This window comes from Trematomus bernacchii, unplaced genomic scaffold (assembly GCF_902827165.1).
Source record: "Trematomus bernacchii unplaced genomic scaffold, fTreBer1.1, whole genome shotgun sequence".
In the NCBI taxonomy this organism is placed as follows: domain Eukaryota; kingdom Metazoa; phylum Chordata; class Actinopteri; order Perciformes; family Nototheniidae; genus Trematomus; species Trematomus bernacchii.
The window spans coordinates 846,024-872,192 of NW_022988043.1; the positions used below are offsets into that span (position 1 = coordinate 846,024).

At 41.8% G+C, this 26,169-nt stretch overlaps 1 long non-coding RNA gene across 1 annotated transcript; it reads left to right on the forward strand.

Moving 5' to 3' along the window:
- Nucleotides 1–4,193: 4,193 nt before the first annotated feature.
- On the forward strand, nt 4,194–5,305 carry LOC117472360. Its single transcript, XR_004554925.1, has 3 exons — nt 4,194–4,263; nt 4,538–4,626; nt 4,867–5,305. It is a non-coding gene; the product is annotated as an uncharacterized LOC117472360 (long non-coding RNA).
- The last annotated feature ends 20,864 nt before the right edge of the window (nt 5,306–26,169 follow it).

A 26,169-nucleotide genomic window follows, 5' to 3' on the forward strand; every position in this document is an offset into this window, starting at 1 on the left:
GGTTAGTGAATACCTGCATTGAGCCACTGGGGCAGAGGCAACGCTGCGAGACCACGGACAGGCAGGAGCCACTGGTCACCACAGTTTGAACACGGTGCCCTCGTGCTGTTTGCTCCTCTGCCGCCTCCTCTCCTGTATGGCCAGCACTGTGTTTGCTCATGCGTGGATATGAAATAGCAGCAAATATGATGTGATGTGTGGAAATAAGTGCCACCTTGCAGGAACCAAGGTGCATGTTTATTTTACTTTATGAAGTTTTTTTTATGTGTCTATGTTTGTCTAACTCCTGACAATCCTGGTAGAAATATGAGTAAAGACGTGTGTCCATACATTATTTATCACAGAAATGGGTAGTGGCTGTATTTCTTCTGATTTGATTTTGATGAATTTTCTGTTCATATCCTGCTAAAGTAGTGTGTAAACAGTCTGGATGTATTCCTTGGGCCAAGCGGTAGCACATATAATGGTTTATGCTTGTAACTTTGTTTTTCAGATTTAAATGGTATTTAATATTTCACTTTTAACACTAGAACCGCCAGAGGTTTTTGTATACCTAAAACCGCCACCGGGTCAAATTGACCCGCTATTAGAATGCATTGATTTTCAAGGTAAAATGATCTTTTATTGAACAGTGAGTCAGTGCTGATTTAAACGCTTGGTGTTAGACTTGTGTTTTCGTAAAGGTAAAATGGTTCATATCGTCTGATAGCCTTCTACTCATAAAAAAAAAACAACATGACAATAATATAACATAATAATGTATTTTATATAATTGAACAGAAGATAACACCGAACGTATACTAATAACTATCTCTCTCTCTCTCTATCTATCAATATATCTATCTATCTATCTCTCTCTCTCTCTCAATCTATTTCTCAATCTATAAGGAACCGCAGTAGACAAAAGGCGTTGCTATAGCATCACGTCATGTTTATGTTTACGCGCGAAATCAATAGCGCGAAAAGGGGTGGGGTCAATATGACCCGCTGGCGGAAATAGGTATAAATGGCAATTTTTAACAACAGAGGGTGCTACATAACACACTTTCAGGAAAAGTCACGGACTGGGAGACTTTAATATTTTATTGAAAAAAAGTTACATACAATAAAAAAACAGCTGTGGGTCAAATTGACCCGATGGCGGTTCTAGTGTTAACCAAACCAAAACTGGCCAAATTGCAGAAAAATATAATGAATGCAAATAAATAACATACTGTATGTCTTGAGTGAATGTTCAACGTCACTAAAGACAGCTTCAATGTTTTTTTCCCACGAACATAAGGCTTTTGTTTGATTCCATTGTTTAAACAAATCATCCAGTAGTTTAATTTGAACCAACTCTGTTATTTCAGTGCACAGAAAGCATCAAATACAGTCATTGTTGCCAGACAACAATGACTTCATCAGCTGCAGAAGATGCACCAGTATCTTGCACTGACACAAACGAGCATGGAGCCTGAGTATTCCTGGAATACTATGGCTGTGGCCACAGGGGTATGAAGAGAGCTGAGAGGAGAGGACTAGAGTGTAAGGGTTCGAAAGAGAGATGAGGGAAAAAGAGAGAATTCCCAAAGACCTAATTCCCCTCTGTTCTCTTTTCCAGGCCAACAAGGCTTTTGCTTTCCCTATCGTTAGTAATGCTGGAATCTTACAGTGAAAAGTTGAGAAATGAAATGGCATTCTGACACTACGCGCTGTCGACAGAATCTTTTAAAGTTAACAGGCCGTATAATTCATCCACTCAAATATTAGCCCTGTTTCCACAGGCTGGGGTTAGTCATGGAGAGCTGGAAGGGCTGTTTGCTGTCTTGTGTTGTGGTGGGGGCTGAAATAAGCTTATTATCAAATTTCACTCTCAAAACTGCCCCAATTCTTGGATGCATGAAATGCCCTGTCTCTTCTGTGAGGGCGGCTGGTAATGCTGAGTGGCAGGTACTCCAGAACAGCGCCAGAGTCCAGCCTGTCGCCAAGGTGATGACGTTATGGCAACCAGCTGTCAAAAGGCTGGATAACCGCCGTTGTCGACAAAGACGCTCACCAGAACCAGATGCTGCTAGCATTACCACCAATTAGGAGTCAGGAGCTGGGTGCCTGTCGGAGGAGAAGGCCGACAGAGAACGGAGGAACAACACCATCACTGTCAGACACACGGCTTCGACCACTGAGGGACAACAGAGCTGCGGTATGAGGAAAAATCTGAGGAAAGACAGTGAGAACAATCGAATGTAAAAGAGACATTTAATTCCAGTGACAGTTGCTTGTGGTCACTAATCAGGGAACTTTGTAAACTTTCATAAATGAAACTTAAAAAAAGGGGAATAAATAAAAAAGAAAAAGCAGAATCTGCCACATAGGCTTGCTGACGTTTGCAACTTGGATTTATTTTCCCGAAACACACAAAACTTAGGTCGCTCCCATCCTTTTTTCTGACATTTAACAGTTGGATTGAAGAAATATACAGTCGATACACAGATAGAGGAAAAATAATCGTACTACCTGACTCATCATTGCTGTCAACAGTGTGGTGTTAAGAGAACACTAAAGTAATGAGAGGGAACAACAGGAAGAGACTTGCAGTCTGGCTTTTGCACAGCATCGTTACAACAGCATAAATGCCCTCTGAACATGAAGAGCTCTGTTGTGTAGTCAAGCATGTTCTGAATGGAGAGTAATTTCATGTCCTTGTGTAAAAGTATACCCTATTGTTTGAGAATTAAGCACAGCATATAGGCCTGTAATTATACCTCCACAATAGCGGGTTTTCAGAAAAGTGCTGGAAATAGCATCGGAGGGTTCCGGTCTAGGCTTCGAACTACAGAGCTACTGACAGACTGTAAAATGGCAGAGAGCAGAGAATAGAATCACAGACGTTTTACTGCCTGTGGATTGGAGGGGAGTGCTGCTATTGTCCAGCAACTTCCTGATTTGCACTGTGGTGCATGGTTTATAAATGTGGGCTTTTGTTAAAGGCAAGACTATTGTAAAGATCATTTTGAGAAGAGGACATCAAGAAGAGAAAGAGAAAAGTTATTATTATAAAACAGGGGGAGATACAAAATGCAGAGGGTCCAAATAAGACCCTTTATCAGTGCCACTCCATAGCCATTTCGTATCCTGAAATAACATTGTGCTTTTATCCCAATTTCATAAGTGAGCCGCCTGGCATGGTGCCTAACTACCCAACAAATAGAGGGAATAATATCATTATATCATATACAATACAGGGAAATCCCAGTGGTGAGCAGACTGCATGAGCAGCTGTCTGATAGAGACAGTAGGCATGCACTTGTCTGTGTGTCTTTGTGTGTGTGTGCATGTGCTGTAAAAGACATGGGAAGCAGTGTACAGTAGGTGTGCGTGTGCATGTGTGTGTGCACGTGTGAGCATAGTCATTGACTTTGGCTTCATAGCAGGCTCCCGGGCAGTGCTTTACCTGGGACCTAATCAGTCAGTGAGCCTCACTACCTCCCGGGACCTCCCAGCTGGAGGGGGGGGCGGTGTAAGTGCATGTGAGCGAGAGAGAGAGACAGAGAAAGAGAGGGATAGAGAGAGTCTAAAGGGGGGCTGCAGACGGCTGTGCTGAACAGAACGGCCTTCTGGGAGCCAGCTCGACCCCTCCTTCTCAGTTTTAGTGCCCACGGCTCTCTCTGACTGGCCACAGTCAAGGTGATCTTCTGTTCCACAACACACACCTCCAAAGATACACACACACATACATACACACATGGACAGACAACGCACTACAAACAGACTGAAACAAATTAATAGTTTTCACTGTTGCACTGATGAATAGGAGGTAAATCAAACTGTCATGTACTGCTCATTCACACCCACAGATACCGCACACACCCAGACGGTGGAAAATTGCTGAATGGTGGAAAATAAGGTCATATCATTTCTTTCCATAGGCAAATCTGGTTTGTGCCCAAATTTTGAGGGAAATTAATCAGCCATCAATGTAACTCCTAACCGCTTGTGACAGTCTTTACAGGACATGGCAGCCTTTGTTTGGAGCTTGGAGCGCTAAGTGTGGCCAAGCGGCGGTCTTACTCGATGAGGAGATGCTGGACATAAGCCACGCTGAGCCTCCAGAGCCCCGTGGGCCTCAGTCCCTAGGGTGAGCACGGGTTCAAGGAGAAACCGCGTACCAGTCGACTGCCAGTCCACAAGCTTCCAAAACGCCAACCTTCACCTGGAGAATCACTTTACATGGAGAAAAAGAGGCAACGAGGTGGATAGAAGAGACCGGGGACGAGAAGGATGGTGAGGAAACTTAGCAGGTTGCCATGACGAGGAAGCAGGGGAATAAAACACAAACAGAGGCGGGTGGCACCGGGGTTGTCAGCAGTGACAGCTTCCCTGGCAAGCCTGGCACCCTCTGTTTGTAGGAGTCTGGTGGACAGAGAGAAAACTCTGTCTCCTCTCCTACATTACAGTCCCACATCATACCACCTTTCTCTCTTGTTTTTATTGAAACATAAGCTTTTCAGTCTCCTGTCTAATATAAAATGTGTTTTGTGCTACTCTACCTTTCCAGACTAATCCTTCACGGTCATGGTCCACTAGATGTGACAGGAAGACCACCTGTGGCCAGGCAGAATGTGACCTAAATGGGGCTTATGGCAGGTCAGCTATAGCATATGTGTGTGTGTGTGTGTGTGTGTGTGTGTGTGTGTGTGTGTGTGTGTGTGTGTGTGTGTGTGTGTAGGATCAGGGGGAGGGGTGCAGTGTGTATATCTGAGCATTTGTATGCATTCATGTATTGTTTCAAAGCACATTGTATATTTGCATGTGTTATGTGTGTGTGTAAATATAATTGTCTTATTGTCTGCATATCACACACTTTTATTAAATCTGTTCCCCCAGCTCACAGATGGGCCTGCCAGATAACGTTGGAAAGACAATAACTGCTGAGGACGAGTCGACATACTGTGGCCGACCTGGCAAAGGAGAACCGTCTATTTGTAATGGGGGGAAAACAAAGATGATATAAGATTTATTGAACCAACACAGCAGAGCAAATGAACAGAGCTCAGTGAAGGATAAAATAACACAGTGGAGAGGAGGCGTCCACAATCGATCGATCCGGAGCAGCGAGCCTGCCAGCTACTGCTACCTTCCTCTTTCCAGGAAGACTCTGCACATACAGGATAGACCTTAAGGCATCTCATTGTATCATGTTTGTTTGTGTGTGTTTGTGCGTGTGTGTTGTACACATCTTAAAGAATGTGTGCATAGTCTATGATCTCAGAAGTCAGGGAGAGTCGGTGTGTCTTTCACACTTATGTACTGTACTGTAAGTAAGTCAAAGGACCACTATATACCATGTATTATATGAATATAATAGAAGTGACTTGGAGGCATTTTGTCTGTAATGAATATACATCACTGAACAGGCCTGCACAGTATTGGTTGACACACAGTATAATTCTGATTGCATATGAATTACGTGGAAGTGGGTTGATATGTCACAGTGCACACAGTGACTCAGTTAACCACCTGGAATATATGACACCACGTCTCCTCTGGTGAGGACAGGACATCCCTAGCATGGAGGAACTGGGTCAAGGCTGAAATATTCATGGTGGAGGCTCTATCATACACACACACACACACACAAAATCACACATATTCACACTGGGACAGACCTCCAAACTGGGAGCTGCCAGCCTGTTGCTGGGGTGCAGAGCTGAGCTGGGGCAACTAAACTTGTGTGTGTGTGTGTGTGTGTGTGTGTGTGTGTGTATATGTGTGTGTGTGTGTGTGTGTGTGTGTGTGTGTGTGTGTGTGTGTGTGTGTGTGTGTGTGTGTGTGTGTGTGTGTGTGTGTGTGTGTGTGTGTAAAACGATCTGTTGTCAGGAGATAAGGTGACAGCAACTGGGTACACAGACATATCCATTTTGAGTCTCCTCGTTAATATATGGCTGCCAACTCGGCCAAAACCCGACAGGGCCCGAGGTTATTTACATCCCAGTGCCAGTTCAGGCCCATTTTTGCGTGTATAGTTTGGGCCTTAAACATAAATATTATTATTAAACATCAAATGTAACAATTAAACTCACTACTGTGGTTTTACTATTTTGGAAATAATATATGAGAGGGTATTACATGTCAAAATATTTATAACATTGTGAAAGTTCTAGCTAAAGTAAAAAAAACCTTACCTCCATTACTGACTCCCCCTTATAATAACTCCCCTACTCTTCAACAGGACTGATTCATTTTCCCTCTGGAGCTAGTTCTTCTCCTACCTTGGACAGTTGCTGTCTTAACAAAGAGAAAACATTGAAGGTGAACTCACTGTAGACTGCACGTAGGCTGCCGCTGTTCCAGTGTCCCCGCCTGTGTGAATGACGGCATGCCACAGAAATAATTCCCATCGTCATTGTGTGGTATTTTGTCTAAGACTGACAGTATACTGTGCAATTTAAAAGCAATTTCCAGGATGAGGTGTAATGGGCAAATTGTTAAATATGACGCTTTTAATTTTTTATGCAAATACACAAAGGAAAAAAAGGAAAACCTCCTAAGTGAGTGGTAACATTTACGAGAAATACAAAACATATACATACAACTACATAATGCACTGTAGAAAATGACACATTTTGACAGTTTCTTCAGCACATTTCATGGCCTATCGCTGAATACTATGGTTGAATGTCAATAAGAAGACTTTAAAATACATGTATGGGGATAATACCTCTTAGTATGAAAACAAATATGAAGAAAAACTTAAATAAATGGCAGTATTCTTAAAACTTCCTTTAATTGGATATCATCTAATATATGTGAAGGTCTTCTAAATAGGGAAGGACAGAGTACAGTTTAAACTTGCAGTAAAAGTCAGGCCCTGTATTTTCGGGGGGGGAATTGTTTTGATTAAGGGACCAAGCATTTTATTATTTTTTTATATGTGTTCATTGCTTCTCGTTCAATGTTGAAAAACCTACGTGTTTGTTTACGCTATCACAATGTCGATGCTATATTTCCTACAGCTATAATAAGACATGGATGTGCAACAAAGTTTGAACCAACACCATCTACTGTACCATCACATCCTTACATTATGCAGAAAGATTTTTAAACATCTTGTTGTTTCACCTCGCCTGGTGTTCAGTATGTTCGACACTGTAAACAGATGTTATTGCTGTACAGGAATAAAGTTTGTGCTTCCCAAACGCCACGGTGGAACAGAAAGAATCAGACTCAGCACTGTTCCTACCTCTACTTTACACCCAACACGCACACATGCCCCACACACACACACACACACACACACACACACACACACACACACAGACGAACCGAGAACACAGCCCCGGCACAGCGGCACAAACAAACACACTAAAAATACAAACTACGCATATCCAAACACTCCCACTCCTTAATGAGCTAGCACTTTTAAGAAAAGACTCCGCCACAACTCTATACCACACACTGATACCTTGAGGAGAACTCGCGATCGGAAGAGACGAACAGAAGAAAATAAGCACTCTGGGATATGAAAGGGGAAGAGAAAAAGAGGAGGTGAGAGGAGAAATCAAAAAGCGCCTGGAGAGAGGGAGGAGAGCAGGAAGAGTAAAGTGTTGCACCTCGCTCCTCATATCTCTAAGGAAGATGATAGAAGGGATAGGAAGGGGGGGGGGGAAGGGAGCTGGAGCGGAGGGTGTCTGGGTGGAGGTTGGGGGGGGGGGCGCTGTTGGTGGAGGAGGGGTGGTATGCTGTCGCTCTCGGCAAACAAGCGGGTGAGTAAATAGACTCATGGGCGTAAGGGGTGCTGAAGGAAGGTGAGGCAAACGGAGGGATGGAAACGCACAGATGCCGTTGTGCGGGGGGGGAACTCAGCTGTTAGGGCTCCATCTGCAGACCCAGGCCCTATATGTTGATGAGACTGGTGAATCTGTCTCGTTTACACACACATCGCCCGGCCCTCTTATCCCTTCCCCCTTTGCTTGCATCGCTCTCCCATCAGCACTTCCCCCGCTGTCTTCAAACATCTCTAACAACCCTTTTCTTCATCCTCCAAGTCTTTTCTCACCCACTCCCCAGCCCTGCAGGCCCTTAACCTAGCTCTCATCTCCCTATCCCTTAAACCATCCCCCCCTCCTCACCAGCCTCCTTCACCCTCCTCTCTCTCTCTCTCTCTCTCTCTCTCTCTTCCGTGTCTATCTGTCTGTCTGTCTGTCTCTCTCTCCCTTCACTCCCCTCTCCTCCGCCGATCGTATCCCTTGGGTCTTTGCACTGCTGCTCGGCTGATGAGGGGGAGGATATCGCTGCCAGTGCTTTGATCCTATGAAAGCTGATATCCAGAACAGAGCTACAGATCCCGCCACTGGGCACCCTGGCATTTGAACGACATGGCTCTGTGTAAAGCCTCAGTGAAGAGGCCATTCCCCTATAGCCTGCCAGCTGGGAACGTTAAGTCTAGACAGGTGGAGCTGGTGTAAAGAGCCGATCCTACCTGAGAGGTAACAAACGAAAAGTTGTTACTAAATGATTTGTTATAACAATACTTTGTCCAGTTCAACTATGATGCCATGATTTCTACAATGTGATGTATTAAAAAACATTTCAAAAATTATTTGTGTTGACAACATGTCTTCAAATCACTATCTTACAATGCTCATTTCCTGTTAATGTTCCTTATCATCACAGGCTAATGCATTGACTGAAACTGAAATTGATATAAAAGACATATTTAGCAAATGAAATAGCATCACTGGCATGGGAGAAACAGTGATGCATAATTATCCTCTTTTCAATACTGTTTGCTGGGATCCAAAACAAGAACAAACTATTGTAAAACCACATTGGGATGACTTCTATTGTTCCCCTAACTATCCAATAGCCCAGCTCCAGAGTATTGTATAGACGTTTGATTGGCAGATTGCATAAACACAACTCTGCTTTCTTTTTATGTTTTATGTTTCTCTAATCTAATTACAGGGGGCCATTTTCTTTTTATAGTTTAAACAAATGTTACGACTGTTTGATTTCTTCTGCGGCCAGGGCGTCCGCTCCCACCCTAAACTTCTCTAAATACTGCAGAGTGCTGATCAGGCAGCTTCAGACGTAATGTTAACTGAGGAATGTACAGCCCGCTTAATTACAGAAAGACCCGTGGAGAACACAGCGCCTTCCGCCCAGCTCACTCAAAAAGCAGTTTCCGTTATTTTTCTCAGTGCCAGGCGAGTGATTTCTCTATTTTGATTTACAAGCACAACCAAAGGAAGTTAATGGGTTCCTACCACAATGTAGATAAAAGACAATAGTCTTGTGGCAGGGAAAGGAAACTACAAATGTTTGAACATAAAATCATACTGACACCTTTTAGAGCAGGACAGAGCATATCTATTACATTTACTCATGTGGGAAACAGTGAACTAAAATAAACTTTTATTGGAATGACACATAATAATCATACATTAAAGAGTGTAATAGAAAATATTCAGCTTTCGACAGACTTCTATACTGTAAGTGTCTAGCTGGTTACATCAAAGCAATTGTGAAGAAAATAAACAATTAGCCATGGACTGGGAATATGTTCATAAATAATGGATTTCTTTTCTCTCTTAGAAAATAAGTTCTGTGTAACCTTATATAGATCTAAAAGTTTCCTGCTGCGAATTGACACACAAGATATTAGCCTTTCCCCCACAGGCCACCACAAGGGGAGAAAAAAAGGATGCCAATGACATTTGTGAATAACCAAACAACCACTGAAAACCTACTAGCAAGTTAAGCAGCAGTTTTTTTCGTAATTGAGAAAGGAAGAAAACTGCTAATACAAAGGAAAAAGAAAGAGGAATAAAAAGGAAAATTAATTCGCATTTCTTATTAAAAGATCTTTGTTTTATGTATGGCCGTTTTTTATTTTTTATTATCCCGCTGTTTCGTGTTTCAGGGAGACTGTTTTTCTTAATTTCAAGGTTTTTTTTTCAAGGCATGATTTCAATTTATAATGTACTATCAAATAAAGCCCACCCCCACCTAATCCTGCAATCATAAGTGTAAGTGCACACACACACACACACCTCTGAGCTCCATTTACAGCAGGTTGTCATAGCGTTCAGAGGGGGATGGGGAAAGGAGAGTAAAGGAAAAAGTTTCCCTGCTGTCCATCAGTGCGCTATCAGAGAGTTATCTGTGCCAGACGCCCACCATCCTCAGCAGCGATACTGAGACAGCATCCAGGACCTCAGGACGCCGCGGGAAACACAGCAGGACACCAAGAGAGGTGTGACAACGTCACTGGATACAGCAGGCGCAGAACACTGAACACACATGTGAGCACGCACACACACAAACGCAGACACACACAGTACACATGGCCACACAATTGATACATATATTCATGCACACATACAGACACTCCGAAGGGAGACACAAAGACAAGCACCCACACCATCTGATATTGCAAAACTATCACGCCTACAAAACAGACGCTCAAATACTGTAAGACATATATCTGTCATGACTTATCATATCTGGGCATTAATTAAAGTTACTTGGAAAAAATGTCACTTGTCACTTTAATACTCTAATAAAATAAAAACAATTAAATAATGTGAAGTAAAAAACAATATTATAAGGAGTTTTTAGATTATTTTAAATCTAACATTAAAATGAAAAGTTAAATAAAGCTAGAAAGAGGGATGACAGAGAGAAATAAAAAAAGGAGAGACTTGTTAAAGCCCCCCGTGTCCTGCCAACATTGCACCACAAGAAGAAGAAGAAGCAAACAGAGACAGCGAGTCCAAAAATCACTTGGAAAAAAAACAGCTACTGCATGTTGTTCAATATTTGGAAGACTTGGTGACTGTCTGCTCAAATATTGCCCCGTGGCTGTTGGGCTTGAGAGAGGAACAGAGTGGCAGTGAGACTGACAGTGAGATCTCTGTCAGTAGCCAACACTCTGTTTATCCGTCTGTCTGTCTGTCTGTTTATCTGACTGTCAAATTATCCCTCTCAGCAAACAGCTCGCCATGGGCTGAGTGTAAATAGCACGGTCCATGTCGGTCACGTGAGCCAGCTGGTCGGGCTCCTCTTTGGTCAGCTGAGCCATCACACTGGCCACGTTCAAAGGAAATGCGCTTGTTTATAGTTGAAGTGGTAATTTTTTGTGCAAATGTGGAGCTATTTTTGTGATGAGGTGACATGTTTAAATTGGATATTAGCGGGTCATTTTAAATTAGAGGGACACTGCTTGTATTTATTTGTATGTAAGGTATTTATCGTTTAAATGGTGTAGCAGGTATATCATGTACGCAACTAAAAATAATAACCATGCAATTCCTGTTTGTGTGTATACGTTTTTCTTCCTCTGAGTGCGTGGTCTCACCTGAACATTATAGGCCTGTTCGCCAGCCATTTTCCCTCAGGCCACAGTACATAACAAATTGCACAGGTTATCCATATGAGTGACAGAGGCCTTTATTAAAATCAGATCATCCGGGATGAAAATATCCTCTGTAGAAAATCTCAATTCCATGCGGATTATCCAGCAAATATACAGCAAACAGACATAAACAGACACATATCAGTGCACTGATTCATGAACACCCGCATTGTTGTCAAAATGATCTCTCTTTACATCAAAGAACCTACACCGATGTCTCTCATCAGCTTTTGAGATAAATGGTTTCAATACACAACATGCCAAAATTCATTATGAATGTCTTCACAAGTGATTGACATGGATTTACTGCCTAGGTCCTATTCAAAGAACTTAACATCAGTTTGGAAAAAATATGAAACCAATGCTAAATTATTTTTATACTTTAGGAAATAAAGCATTCAGCAGCTAAGCGTGCATTGAGCACTTGCTAGGGCATAAAATCCTCTTTCGTTTAGCCTCAGGAATAGCTGCTAGGGAGCTTTTACTGTATATTGACCAAATGCCTTCTTCACTCACAGCCATTTGGTTTTGGAATATTCACTGTTTGCCTTACGCACTGCCTGAAAAAACAAGCAGAGGTTTTGACATGTGTAAACAGACACTCTATGTAGCCGGTGACAAAAAGTGTCCAAATCATTTTAAAAGCCAAGAGGAGTTTCTACCAATGGCAGCTGTCCTCTTGGTTTAATTAGTTGAATCAGCAAATCTTTGGATGTCCAGACATACATCACATGCCAAAGAGAAACCACTGTGCAACTGTCACACAGTGTGCCATTTATTTCATTAATAAAGTTGCTCTTTTCAAAACTGAATACATGGAAAGTTTTTTGACAAAAGCACGATTGTGAATGACTAGAATGGCTTCACAATACAGAAGATGGAAATGCACTTGAAAGCCAATATCCAACTGAGATGATAACTGAGACATCACTAGTGAAAAACTCGTATAGATCACCAAACAATATCACTGAACAAAAACTTAAGGAACTGTGATTTGAACAGTACAAAGAACGCCTTTGTGTGTGTAAAATATGGTGCTATCATACACTTGTCACAATGACAAAAGACAAAAAGTCAGCAGAAGATTAAACTCATTTTCACATTTCTCTGTAGATTTCCATGCAATCTGCAGAAATTACACATTGGCTTGATTTGAGCATTATGGAGTCTCACAGTATTCTCTGAAATAGAGAACAAAATTATAAAGTCTGAGCTTTTTTTTTTACTGAGAGTCAGACAGAGAAACGGTCAGAGAAGGTGAGAGGAGAGAATGAAGCATAGCAGGAGGCAAGGAGACGGCCCTTTGACTGAAGCCTGAGACCTGATGCCACCCAGAACGCATGCCAGAGTGCTGAAAAAGGGCAGAGAGAGAGGGACCAGCATCCGACCACTTCACAGGAATGAGCAGGATGTTTGGACACAGCTCTGTACTTCACAAACACCACTGGAGCCTAAATCCTCTACTGCCACCATGTCAAGGCCGACTTACAGTATTGGCTCAGACAAAATATATGGATGTCTGTGTGCTGGACTCCCTACCTGTCTATGTACATCAACAGACCTCTATTTACCAGTGAGACTAATGGTGGGGCTTGTCTGTCAGTGTCTGTGCATGATTATGTTTGATTATGTGTCTCCAACTGTATATATTAATGAAATAGAGATTTTGATTTGTATGTGTTGGTATGCCCACGCGTGTGTGTGTGTGTGGGTATGTGTCTGCATACGTTTATTTGTGTGTATCTGACGGAGCAGGAGAAAGGTGGCGTGTGGAAAACTAGTCTTGCTAGGAGCTGCTGCAGTCTGAAACTGTGAGGCTGCCAAAGAAAACTGTGGTCGGAAGAGTCTGCTAATAGAGCATGAGGCATGTCACCTGAAACTAGAATCATCTAAAACCCAGAAACCACAGCAGGCAGGCATCTCCATGGTCCTCTATTAAAGGACCGCCAGAGGCCCTGGGTGCGTGCCGCCCTCCCACCGGGGTCCTACCATTAGTAAGGCCTCTTCCGTTCGCGTGCCCAGCTGCACCATGGGACATCTAGTCATGTTAGATGCGCTATTAACGCCTGTTCCAATGTCTGAGCTCACCTTACCACAGTTTCCCCAGGAAGAGCAATCATGCGGAGTAGAAAACCTGGTAAGATCCCGGTGAGTTACATATCCTCATATTCACACTACAGATTTAAAGTAATGTGCATACAAGAGCATATTAACACATGGGAGACTTTTACCTATACACTTAACACATCCTCACATTAGCAGTCTCACATTTAGACGTTCGTGCCTCTAGACATACACATCTGTTGTGGTGCTGAGCTAGACCTGTGCTAAGTTGGAGGCCGGTCTCTAAGAAACAACGGTGTCTTTGTGTGAAGGCCAGTTATCAACTGCAAAGGAGGGACATTGTGCCTATTCATTCACATGGTGTCATGGCTTTACCACCTGTCTGCGCTGCTCCTTTAGCTCATCAGAGCCAGATTTATTTTATCATATACCTGTAACTTTTAGCTTAAGAGCTCCTTTTAGTTGGAAAGTAATCATTCAGATGGTTCAATGTCAGTTTTGCTATTGCAGATTGAATACGGAACTTTTTTTGTCATACTATGTCAGTTGATGAGCTCCCAAGTTGCCATAGTTTGACAATCGAAATGACTACTTTATTTACCTTCTATCAGCACATAGGAATCTCGTCTTTTTAGGCAAAAGTTCTTAGAGCCAAGAATGCACACATCTCATCTTAGCACAGGTGCAATAAAATGAATCCCTGCTGCAAGAGCAGCAATTTGGTGACAGCCTGTGGGCGGAGGGGAAGACGAATCGTGTCAATGGCGGCCATTAAAAAGGACCACACACTCTCCAGTCACTGGCGAGGCATGATGGATGATTATCTCAAGGTGTGACAGGTGCTGCAATGGTGGGGGAGCGCTCGCTATCCCCCCCTCACCTCACCCCCCCCCCCCCCCCCCCCTCTGTCTTTCTCTGCCTCTCTCTGCGTATCTTGGTCAATGCTTTAACACCCCACTAACATGACTCTATTGACACACTCCAGATAGCGTCTGGTGGCTAATGAGTATCTGAGTGCCGCTCTCTTTCTCTCTCCCTTTCTCTTTATTTCTCTCTCTGCTCCTCATCTTCCTGTTATCCTCCTCACTGTCAGAGCAGTACAGTCTGGCCTATCTCACACACAAAGCCATTAGAGCTCGGCTGGTCACACACAGACAAACTCACACACATACACACAGAAAAACACACATACCCACAAATGTTCACATATACCAAAAATCCATTTGCATTGAAATAAAAATATAATGTCTAAGGTAATATTGAGTATCACCATGCAGTGTACCAACATTATGTAAAAGTATTACTAATTAACGTTTAACTAATCAGGAGCGTCTTAAAACATTTACACACAAACATTGTGGAGGAAACAAGCTTGTGAGAGCGTTTTTTTTGGATCACTCACAAACCAGGAAGTTTGTGCAGTCTTTAACATCTGACCTGAGACAAGAATAAATCACTATGTACTATATCTTTCCCAGTGACAGGGAGTCAGGGGAGTTTCCAAAATGGAAAATTAACATTTTTTAGGAAGCAAAAGGATAACAACTCCCATTTTGAAGTTAATATGACTGGGTCGTTTTTGCCATTTCAGATTGAACTCTAACATCCGAGCATTGAGAAGTCTAATGAAAAACTGAATCATTATAATGTGTTTTTTTTTAGAATGGTGATGGTCGGGCAAAGAAGAAAAGAGGGCATTTGTATTTGCATTCTATTGTTTAACTAGTTGGATGCAAATACTCCACATTATTGCTACATTGTGTATTATTATTATGTATGTATAGGGAGAGAAAGTGAGAGAGATAAAGAGAGAGAACACAGCAGAAATGACATTTGAATTGTGTAAATTTAAATTTGCAACGCACCACTGAACCACTGAAACCAGGACCATTAACCAGAAGATTCGTTGAATTGTTTCAGACACTGAATTTTTATGGCACGACATAAAATTAAATGCTGTGCTTCGTAATGATAACATTATTAATTTAATTTGTGGGGGGGAGGGGGAGGGGGCAATTTCAAGATCAGTTTTTACAAATTCGTAATTTTCTTGATTTTTGTTTTTCATTTTTAATACACATTGTAGTTGCAGGCTTATTGTGCCACTCTGCCCTGAGTAACGACTGGAAGGTAGCCATCCCCTCCGAAGCTGCCAATAGTGGGCTCACAGTCTTTGGTCATGTGGCACGGTGCCTTGCTCATTTCCCCTGCCAATGATCGCGACACATTCTCCTCACTTGGTGAAAGAGTTGCAAATCTTGTCATTTGTTTTACACTCCCGAACGTCCAATCTCACACCTTCTGCGTGAACAGTAGAGGTCTGGAGAAATGTAAACTGGTCATTTTTTGCAAGGGCAGTGTTAGCATCTTGCCACACTTCCTGTTTGTTCAGTAAGAGGCAAAAAAGACTAAATTACTTTCAGCCATTTTTGCTTCAAAATTGCAAATTTCGTGTTGATTAATCCCTAGTGTGGACAGTCACACTACCTTTCATCTGCCAATATCTTTTTTTACATACAGTAAGGACACCTTTATGAGCATTGTGGGTAATATCTCTGACACATGCAAAACAGATATAGGCATGGGTTAAAATGATCTTATTTTTTGTTAGATTGTATTACTCATCTATTTAGCTTTTGTTAAGGTTAACAAGACGAGATGTTGTACACTTGTGTCTGTGTGTAGAGTTACTAATGAACAGCAAGAAAACAGGCAGATTTTAAATGACTCACTCTGCCCGAGCACCAGAAGCTTTTCACCCTATGCTTTCAGTTGCAAAGATTAATTGTCTTAAATTACATTAATTCTGTGGTGCACTAAAGGCTTAATGCACCAAAATACACAACGCTTTTATATTATTTGGTTTTGGGTTATTTTTCCACACGCACAACCTCAACTGTTTACTCTAAATCCACTCATATTCATTGTTCGTTTTACAAGGGTCTAAAAATGTCAATAGCTACGCCGCCGATATCATTTTTCAGTTGTTGTCAATCTCCAGTTTAAAGTTGCACTGAGATAAACAAATAAATCTAACCTCTAATTATACAGCGAAGAATGAAGTAATTGCAATGCCCTATTTTGAAAAAAAAACAAAAAGAAGAAATGTGAAAACAGCCAATTAACATGAAGAAAAGACCAAAAATAACACAAATAAATACAATACGTTCATTAGTCAATGTTGAATAATGGCTTTTAAGAAAAAGAAAGTGTTAATCCCCAGACAATAAGATCCTTCTGATACCTTCATTAAAGACTTCTTCCCTGCACTGTATGCTAATTAGATGTCTTAGTCATATTATTATTTGGGAAAAGAATATTTTAATTTCCATCTCCTAAATCTTGCGAAAAAGAACAGGGGATTTGTTTGGATTAAGACATGTCAAGCACAGACCTATCTTTAAGGTCAAGGGTGGGTTGTAAAGCTCTGTACGGATGTGTGGGGTTACATGTACTGAGGTGACACCAGTGCATTTCCTCATGACCCTATGCTTGAGGATTTCAAATCATTATTTTAAATAGAGACAAATAAAGATGGATAAACTCTAGATTTACAACATGATGTGTTACTGTATAAAAGAGACTCCTCCGTGGCTAGTTGCTGGCTGGATTTAAACCATAGGGACAGACTGTGAAATAAGCAGGGCCCCCCACTCCCCACCCGACCCTTCCCTCTGGGCTGATGATATCTCCCTCACTATATCAATTTCACTGTTACTGCCCAAATTTCCAGGCTCTGTGAAATGGTCCAAATAGCGTTACAAATGGTGAGAGATAAAAGGGTTAAACTAATTGCAGTTAGATAGTAATAAAAGTGATTCTTTTTTATTCTATGTCTACTAGGCAAGACTGTCTCCACTATATCCTCAATAATACCCCGGCTGATTAAACTTTTCCCTCGTCTATTTCATTATTAAATGAAACATAGGCCTATAAGACGCACTGCTATTGCCTATCTCAGAAGAGAGAGAATTCGACATGCTAATTTTGAATTATCACACTTACAGTAGTGCCATACAAAAAAGATATGCCCACAACTATCTCTTTTATTCTCTAGTTAACACATCCTATTGTGTTCTTGGGTTTTTAAATCAATTCCACTGACAAGACGTGACCAATCTAGAGCCACATATGTATATATTTCCATTTAAACTGCACAAGATGCTGACATGGCTTTGATTTTCGTGGATTCAGACATTTATTTAGCAAGTTTTACCCAGGTCTTTGTTGAAAGTACTCCGTCAAATGTCAAAGACAATATTGGCAATGATAGCTGTCATCAAACTCAGCTCATCAATGATTCAGACTTAAAACTACAAAGAAAAGGAAAAGGAACAACACGCTGGGTGGTTCACAGCTCATGATTTACTTTACAGTTTCTGCTCATATGTTTTTATTACATACTGTAGCAGCCAATGGAATTTACAGTGCTGCACATTCAAACCGTTGCGTTCAGGTTTGTAATTGCCAAAAACTTGTCTAGCTCCCTGACAGGCAAATATTTTGTTTGTAATAAATGTTGAAAAAAAGTACTGTAGATAATTTACAACCGTATTTGAGTGACAGGAGGGCCAGTAGGTTTTTGGGCAAACAAAGCCTTAGCAACCTGCGCGGCACACAGCGCCAGTGCTGGCAGTGTTTATGTGATGCTGGGCAAAAATCCATTATGTCAAAACTCATTTCCTGCATAAGAAAACTAAGCAGGACCTGTCTAAAGAGAAAAGAGAAAATGGTGAATATTGCACTTTGAAAAATTGATTCAGCTTTCCAGACCTCCACTGAGTAATGAGCTTGTGAGAGACGTGGCTGGCTGCTGCTTAGATAACATAAAGGTAGTACACTATGTCTGTACAGTACTCATTATGGTTGGTGAGGACAAAATGTGAAGAAAATAATAATACATATGCCGATGCGTTATATAGAGAGTATTGCAAAAACATTTTTTTTCCTTTTATTGGGATTCTAAATGTACTTTTTGATGCATTTGATTATAAATGTCAATCTTTCATTTGGATTTAAATTGTATTACATTTTCTTTTTTAAATCTTAGAGACTTGCATTGTTCTGATCATTGATGATGTTAACCATTTTCCTGTAATCTTGTAAGTAAGTACCACAACAAAGGATCCCATTGCAAATATTTCAGGAACTTACCCACCTCAAATAAACTTTTCAATAGTTCCCCAAACAGAACTAATGACCTTGAAAGGAGAGCAAATTAGCAAACATACAGAGCCATCTGTGTGCCCCGCAGGCAGGCGAATTATTCCGTCTTTGCCAAGGTAGTGTAATGAAGCTCGTACATTTTACATGCAAATCTCTGCCTAATCTTACTCCTCTCCCTGCCAATGTCTCCACCAAATAAATATATAAAACCCAATTATGATTTAATTAATAGAAATCTACCGTTCCGTGGAATTGCTACTTTGGCTGGGTCGACTCCGGGAGTCGGGCGTATTAGTTGCACCGTTAAACCACTATGTGGCTTCATAGTGAAGCCTCATCAGCTCCTGCTCTTCACACAGGCCCCCCGGGCAGTACAGGAGGCATCCTGAGGTCTAAGCAGCGCAAACCCACCGACCCTTATAGTCGCAGCGAGGCAAACCGCTGGGATACTGTCACCCCTGCTAGATTCCCCTCTCATTCTTCCTTACAATTGCAGATGTACAGAAGATATTTGAAGTCACATACGCTATAGTGACCTCCAGAGAGCTCTTGTTCTGCATCATGTGTGTGCGTTATCGGTGTGTGTGTGTGTGTGTGTGTGTGTGTGTGTGTCCTTTCATTCTCTATCAGGATGAAGAAAGCAGCCATGCTACATTTGCCTCTCAATGGCAAGATGTTATTAGAGCCGCCAAAATCCCAGACTCACCGTTTTTTGTCTGTTACATTACATTGCCTCACACACACATAGTACAAACTAACACACACACACAGTTTATGCACACACAGCAATTTAAAACGTTGCTTGAGAGCGTCCAGACAACTGTGGTTTTCATAGTCATTCAGTGAGTCAATTTCTTGTCGTCATAAATGTGACTCAGATCATTTCAGCACCCCCCTTTTGCAAAAACACAAAGGTTTATGTATATATGCACGTTTGTTTGTCACTCACAAAATGTGCACAATAGCTTTTACACACATCACAGACAGACACAAAGTTTATCATGGTCTGTTCTCTGGAAGTCATCCACTAAGTGCCCTGGATCTGGCTGCTTCTGTGTCCCCACAGATAGGAGGCCATACAGCTTAGCACCACTGAGCTGGCCTCTGCCATGCCAGTCAAGTGTCTACCCATACAAGGACATGCCTTTGTACCCTGTCCAACTGTCCTGTCCTGTCCTCCACCCTGCCCCGGCCTGACCTGCAGACCTTTGCCCTGCTGCCTAAATGACCAGCAGTCCCTGTTGGCAGTGAGGAGAAGGTGAAGTAAGAGCCTGAAAGCAAGGATAACTGCACTACAGGAAAGCACAAGGTTGTCTACATCTGAAACCTTTAGTTTTTGTCACTGTGTGATGCATACAATCATGACACTTTGTGTTGGAGGATACGATTCTTCTCTGTCACACGGTATGACTTCAGAAAGAGCTCATGTGCCGTTCCCGATATCTGCTGCTGTCTCCTTTTGGTAAACAGCATGTAGGCATTAAGACAAAGACTCACACACTTCTTTTCCTTTTGTCTCTCTCTGAATTGTTCCCCCTCTTTGACAGTCTCTGTCATTTCTTCTCAGCTTTTGCCTCTTAGTGTTTTCCCTCTTTAACTCTCACTAGGTGTCTAACCTGCCTTTCATTCATCCTTTCTGTCTGCTCCCTCCTTCCCTCTGTCTCAGGCAAGGGATCCAATGACTGATACGGAGTGATTTTCCCGGGACTGTGGGGATCGCAGAGCAGCTATCAGGGCCTTTCAATCTCTCCGCTGTGGAGGGCGATAGCAGGATCCTAATGGGCCTGTTCTATCAGCGAACGACTGGTCCCCGCTCTGGAAGGAGACAAGGGGAAAACTGGGCAGACAGAGAAAGGGAGAGAGAGTGTGTGTATGTGTGTGAGACTGATCATTCTGACGCCTCCATCTGATAGCGCTGGAGAGGTCCCCTGTCAAATGATACAGCACAGGCTCCTGTCTTTCTCTTTCTCTCTCTGTTTCTCTTTCTATTCGGTTCTTTCTTCTTTTCTTTTTTACAGCTCATGTATTAGTCTTCAACAAATGTGCGTTCCCCTGATGTCCTTCTGTTGAACACACATCATATTCATAAACACTAAATACAAAAGAAATGAAAACTTTATTTGGATACCATCTTACCAACTAATCCACCATTACACCTTACCCATTTTAAGTGTAATGATGTAAATTCAAAATTTGACAAATATGCTATTTGTATCCCTTCTACGGCACAGAGACAGCTACTTATCCCCCCATAAACACCTTCCACCCACTCTTTCTGTTCTCACTTTGCAGCAATTATTAGGAGCTAATAGATTTGCAGTGTTGCCATTCGGTGATCCAATTACTAGGATCTCCATTAGCAATTAACTTCTAGCTAAAAATAACAATAATGCCAATTACATGCACACTTAATCACATAATCAGCATATTCTGTCACTACACAGTTATTGTGATTACCTCTATGTTTCATGAATTGCCTTGCCAGAGGGACGAGAGCACACATCAATGACAATTTTGATTACATGAGAATTACAAATGCAACATCGTATGCTAGGATAATGAGTGGGCCAGAGAGGCCATTCTGTGGTTCCTAAATTGATTTCTGTGGATGACAAAAGAGGATGGGGTTTGGTTTTGTAAGTGGATGGACAGTAAATTAATTGTGAACACTAAGCTGACAAATGTTCAGACAATCAAGCAATATTTTCCTATTTCTCTGATTTGGGTTAGCTGCTCAGATTTCCCAGTCAGTTAATAAAATGTGCCTTTATTCTTCCCAGAATTTGGCATGCAAGATGTTTGGAAGAAAAGCGTCCAAAATATACAAGTGAAGTTGAAAGCTGCAGTCGTAGAGTCAGGCAGCCATTATCTTACTGTTTATAAGAAAAAAAGAATGATGGCCATGCTTCTATTTAGTTTAAAGTGCACAGTAGCCAACATGCAGCAGTGAACAAATACTTAAGACTCAACCCGTACTAATAAATATGAATGTCTACAAAATGAAGGCTTAGCACATGCAATATTTACATTGTAAATATGTCAGCTGAAGTAGACAAGATATGCTTTTTCCAAAAAGTGTAAATATCTACTTAAAAGTAACTTTACTGCTTTGTCAAAAGTTTTCCTTCTCCTAACGCACTAAAGAAACACTACCAGAGAAACTGTAGCAAAGTCCTGCATTTGACGGTGATTTGTGGATAAAGCTAAATCAAAGAATATGCAGGTCAGATTGAAGGGGTAAATATAGTAAAATGTAATTGAGATAATACTATTTTTAAGTTTTTATCCTACATACTGCATCAGTTCCTTACCGGTGTTTCCAAATCTCTTCTGACCATTTTGTATCATTATTTTATGCTGTGTGTTTATTTTCTTGCCAGGTATATGTAGAAACTGTAATGTTAAAGCAGTAAACCACCTGAATTTGTGATTTACGGAGGTTTTACAACAGCTAAGGGACGTTGTGAGGCAAAACGCAGAGCAGAGTGGAGTAAATCATTGCCTCTTGTGGCTTATTGCCTAAATCCATTAACTTCTAGATTTTGCCCTATCATAAAGCTCTAGTTACTCTCAGTAGTTTATCTAATAAAGTGTCTCGCACCCTATGTGTGTAAAGTCTTACTGTCGGGATTAAAAAATGTAAATAAATGTTTAAATTGTTTCATGTTACATGAATGATGACACATATTTTTGATTTGTTGGTGAACTGTTCCTTTTAAAAATGATGATACTGCTGGCAACACACTATTCACAGCTACTTTGGGATATTTAAAGTGGATTTACCCCAGAGATAACTTTGATATTACTAATCTGTTCCAATATGGGAATTTCCCTGTCCGCTTTCCCAACAGTTTGCATTCTGACCATGTGTGGTGCTGGCAGGCGACCTGGCATTGGAGCACAAGTAACACATGAGAAATTGGGGAATGTTGGTGGTCTTTCCAAAAGGACAGTGGAAAGGCCCAAGAATGAAGCTCTGAATTCCTTGTGGAGGTCTGATACAGGGGAGTCGCTGCAAGGTGCTTTTCACCTTTGTCATTTATTTATTATAGTTAACTAAATGCTTTGTGAGTGTAACTTATCTACCCTCCACACATCTACGTCTCTAGCACTGCATGTGTGGTCCTACCCACAATCACACACAGGGGACATTGAGTTATGATGCCTTGTATGGGATTGGAGGGATGTGCAGATGGACGAACTCACTACAGAAAGAATTCCTAAATCGTCTTAAAAACAAAGAAGCAAGTTGGTTAATGTTTGTGTTTCTGTGCGATTGTCAGCCAAGTGTGAATGTATACATTTATTTCCGGATGCATGTACATCTGTCCGGAACGTGTCTCTCTCCACAAGCGACTGTGTGTCAGCAGCAGCCATGTAGGCCCCCCTGTGGGGACTCTGGGAGGGAGCCTGGTGCGTCTACATGGTGTCTGGTGTCTCTGCGCTAATGACCGACAGGTGTGTTCTATTGTTAGTGCCTGCAGTGTTACTGCATTGATGGGAGAGGAGCACACAACCATACACGGCTACAAGCATTTGAGCGAGTACATGTGTGACTGCATGTTAGCCAAAGTCACATCCTCCACTCCCCTTCTTCCTCATCAAAGGCGTGTGATCACCGCAACCAAAGCAGACGCCATGTCTGTCGCTGTTTTGGCCTCTTACTCGTCCCTGCCCTGGGATCAAAAGACACTTAACCAGGACTAAACACTTTTCCCGGGCAAAGTGTGGCCTTTGATTAAGGTTTAGCTTTGGACACCATGGTAGGGGTGGGTATGACATATACAAGCATTCAAGAAGACCACTGGTGATGAAATGTTTGGGAATGTGTGTGATCTGCTTAAGGAATGTGGAGGTACAGGGAAAAGCATTCTTGGTGGCAGGGTTTGAATTCCTCAACCCAGACATGCGAACAACCAGACCAGCCTGACGGTTGCATCTGTCCTAGAGGTCAAACTGTTTGTAGGGCAAGCTGGAATGCAAGCTTGTGCAAAGACATACTGCGAACACAGACAGAACATCAGTGATTTTATGTAAAATCATTTGTCCTTTCTACAGTTTGTTTAAGAATGTATCCACACATGGACCCATTCTGTAAACAAACAAGGAATATTTATGTGTTTTATGGCACTGCAAAAACACTCACATTCAAATTATGCTGTCATTTTCTCCGTGTAATTACACTATGATACCATGCTATTACGCAAATATACTGGTTTGTATTTTAATGAGCGTTTCCTTCTCTTTTTTGTTTTATAATGTGAAAAGTATGCTTTGTTCATAAGCCATTTGAGCCAGTTTGTGTACTGTGGTAAGGACCAGTGAACCGGGTCCGGGAAGTGGATTGTGAGACAGACGAGGAAGCCGACACTGCTGGAGTAGATGAAGTGGCAATGGGCTGGTAGGTGGCGTGAGAGGAAAGAACAGAGGGGCTGAAGCAGGGCCCTGTAATGGGTGAGGTAAGGTGGCGTGGTAAGGTGGCACCATCCAGCGAGAGAGAGAGAGAGAGAGAAAGAGAAGAGAGAAAGAGAGAGAGAGAGAGAGAGAGAGAGAGAGAGAGAGAGAGAGAGAGAAGAGAAAGAGAAGAGAAAGAGAGAGAGAGAGAGAGAGAGAGAGAGAGAGAGAGAGAGAGCCTGTCTGAACAAATAGACTAGGTATACTTCAAGTGCAAATAGTAACAGAGCTGTGGTAGCCAGCCTCTCTGGTCCAGTCAACTTTACTCCCCTCGCCCTCTCTCTCTTTCTCTCTCTCCTTTTCTCTCCCTCATCAGTGACATGTGCTGTCTGTTCGGGACACACTCCATCATTCAAAGGGGAGTTTATTATTAGGCCCTGAGCAAACACAGTCAAGTCTAAAAGTTTCCAAAGGGCTCTGCCACAGGCTACAATTTCATAATGGGATAATAACATGTATGGATTATTACACATCCTCTTTATTTATCTGTAATAATATTAGCCTCAGTTGAGACATGTCACTCATTATGAGTGGCAGCATGAAACATTTTATAGTTTGTCAGTGTGGATATGTTAGATTTTTTGTTTTAAAATAAAAAGGAAAGTTCCGAATAGTGAGGTTTTGGTGATCAGATGTTTGTTGCCCTTCCAAACTGTGAAGAATGGGAGTATTTTCTAACGACTCTAAGGAGAGGGAGCCATTCTTTGATGTGGTTATTAGATCTCATCACCTTATCCATCTACTCTGACCAAGCTGATACACTATAAATAAATAAGGAAGGGGAAACCTTCAAAAGCATCCAAAAGTTTCCCATTTGCAAGAAACCAGCAGGTTTACTGCACCTCATATAATCTTGGGTTTTGGCCTGCGAATAATTTGAAAGCCCTTATTTCAAATAAAAAGCCTCTTCGTGCACACATGTCATGCTGTGTGCACGGTTGCATGAAGTAATAGCAGTCATTTGGTCTGCATCATTAGAAAGCCAAACCATTCAATGTAATGTATTATTATATGAACAGAAAAACACTTCAATGTCGGCTACTAAGATGTCTGCAGCACCTGTGGCATACTTACAGTGCTCACAGGCAAATGTATTGTTTGTTTTAACTCCATTGTCTTGTATTAAGTCATGAGGTGATGTTTAAGAGAAGGACATGGAAAAGGAAAGATAAAGGAAGGTAAAACCAGAGAGAGTAGTTTCTAAATGTTCCAGACATAAAGGCGCTCCTCCATCATGTCAAACCCACATTCAAAAACACACGAAACATCAAAGGTTCTCTGTTTACATCAGAAGAAAGGCAACCATATTGTTACATCTCTTCCTTTGACCCTGATCACGATCTTTGCCACAGAATGAAGGCGGCAGACCACTGTGCTTCCCAGCCGCCACAGGGCTGACCGCTGCCCCCACCCAGACAAACTACACAATCCTATAGGAGCAGAATGAGACAAAGAATGAAGCACGCAAGTCCCCGGGGAAGCCAACCGACCCCTGGGGAGAATGTTGGACTGACCCTGTGGGGTTGACTTGATCATACTGTAGGTCCAGTCTAGACTTCATGTGCTCTCTGGGAAATCTAGGATCCATGGCTCTGATACACAATGTTCCCGTTGTGACCACTGCATTAACACTGACCACTATGACTGGATTAAACTTCAGAACACGTGGATAGTGATTCTGAAACATTCTCTCAGTTTCATTACCTTGAAATCTACATACACTCCAAAGTCAAAGTGTTGAACATAGAAACACTGGCCACATTGTCCACTTGGATTCAGATTTCCTGGAGACACGCACACGGTAACCTCTAATTATTGCTGTCACATGATCTTGAAAGGGATTGGGACAATGATACAATCTCAACAACCTTAAAGGTTAGTTTTGGCATATTTGAGTTATAGTTTGTGGTTCACAGTCTGGTTGCAGACATAGTGGGTTATTAATCTAAATATACATAGGATCCTAACCATACTGATGTTCTTTCAGAGAGAAGAAAATGTCCTTTTTCTCTCGTATTAACATGTGTCCATTTCAAAATCCTGTCTTTTATGGAAGGCTTTCCGTTTGAGAAACATAATGAGACCCA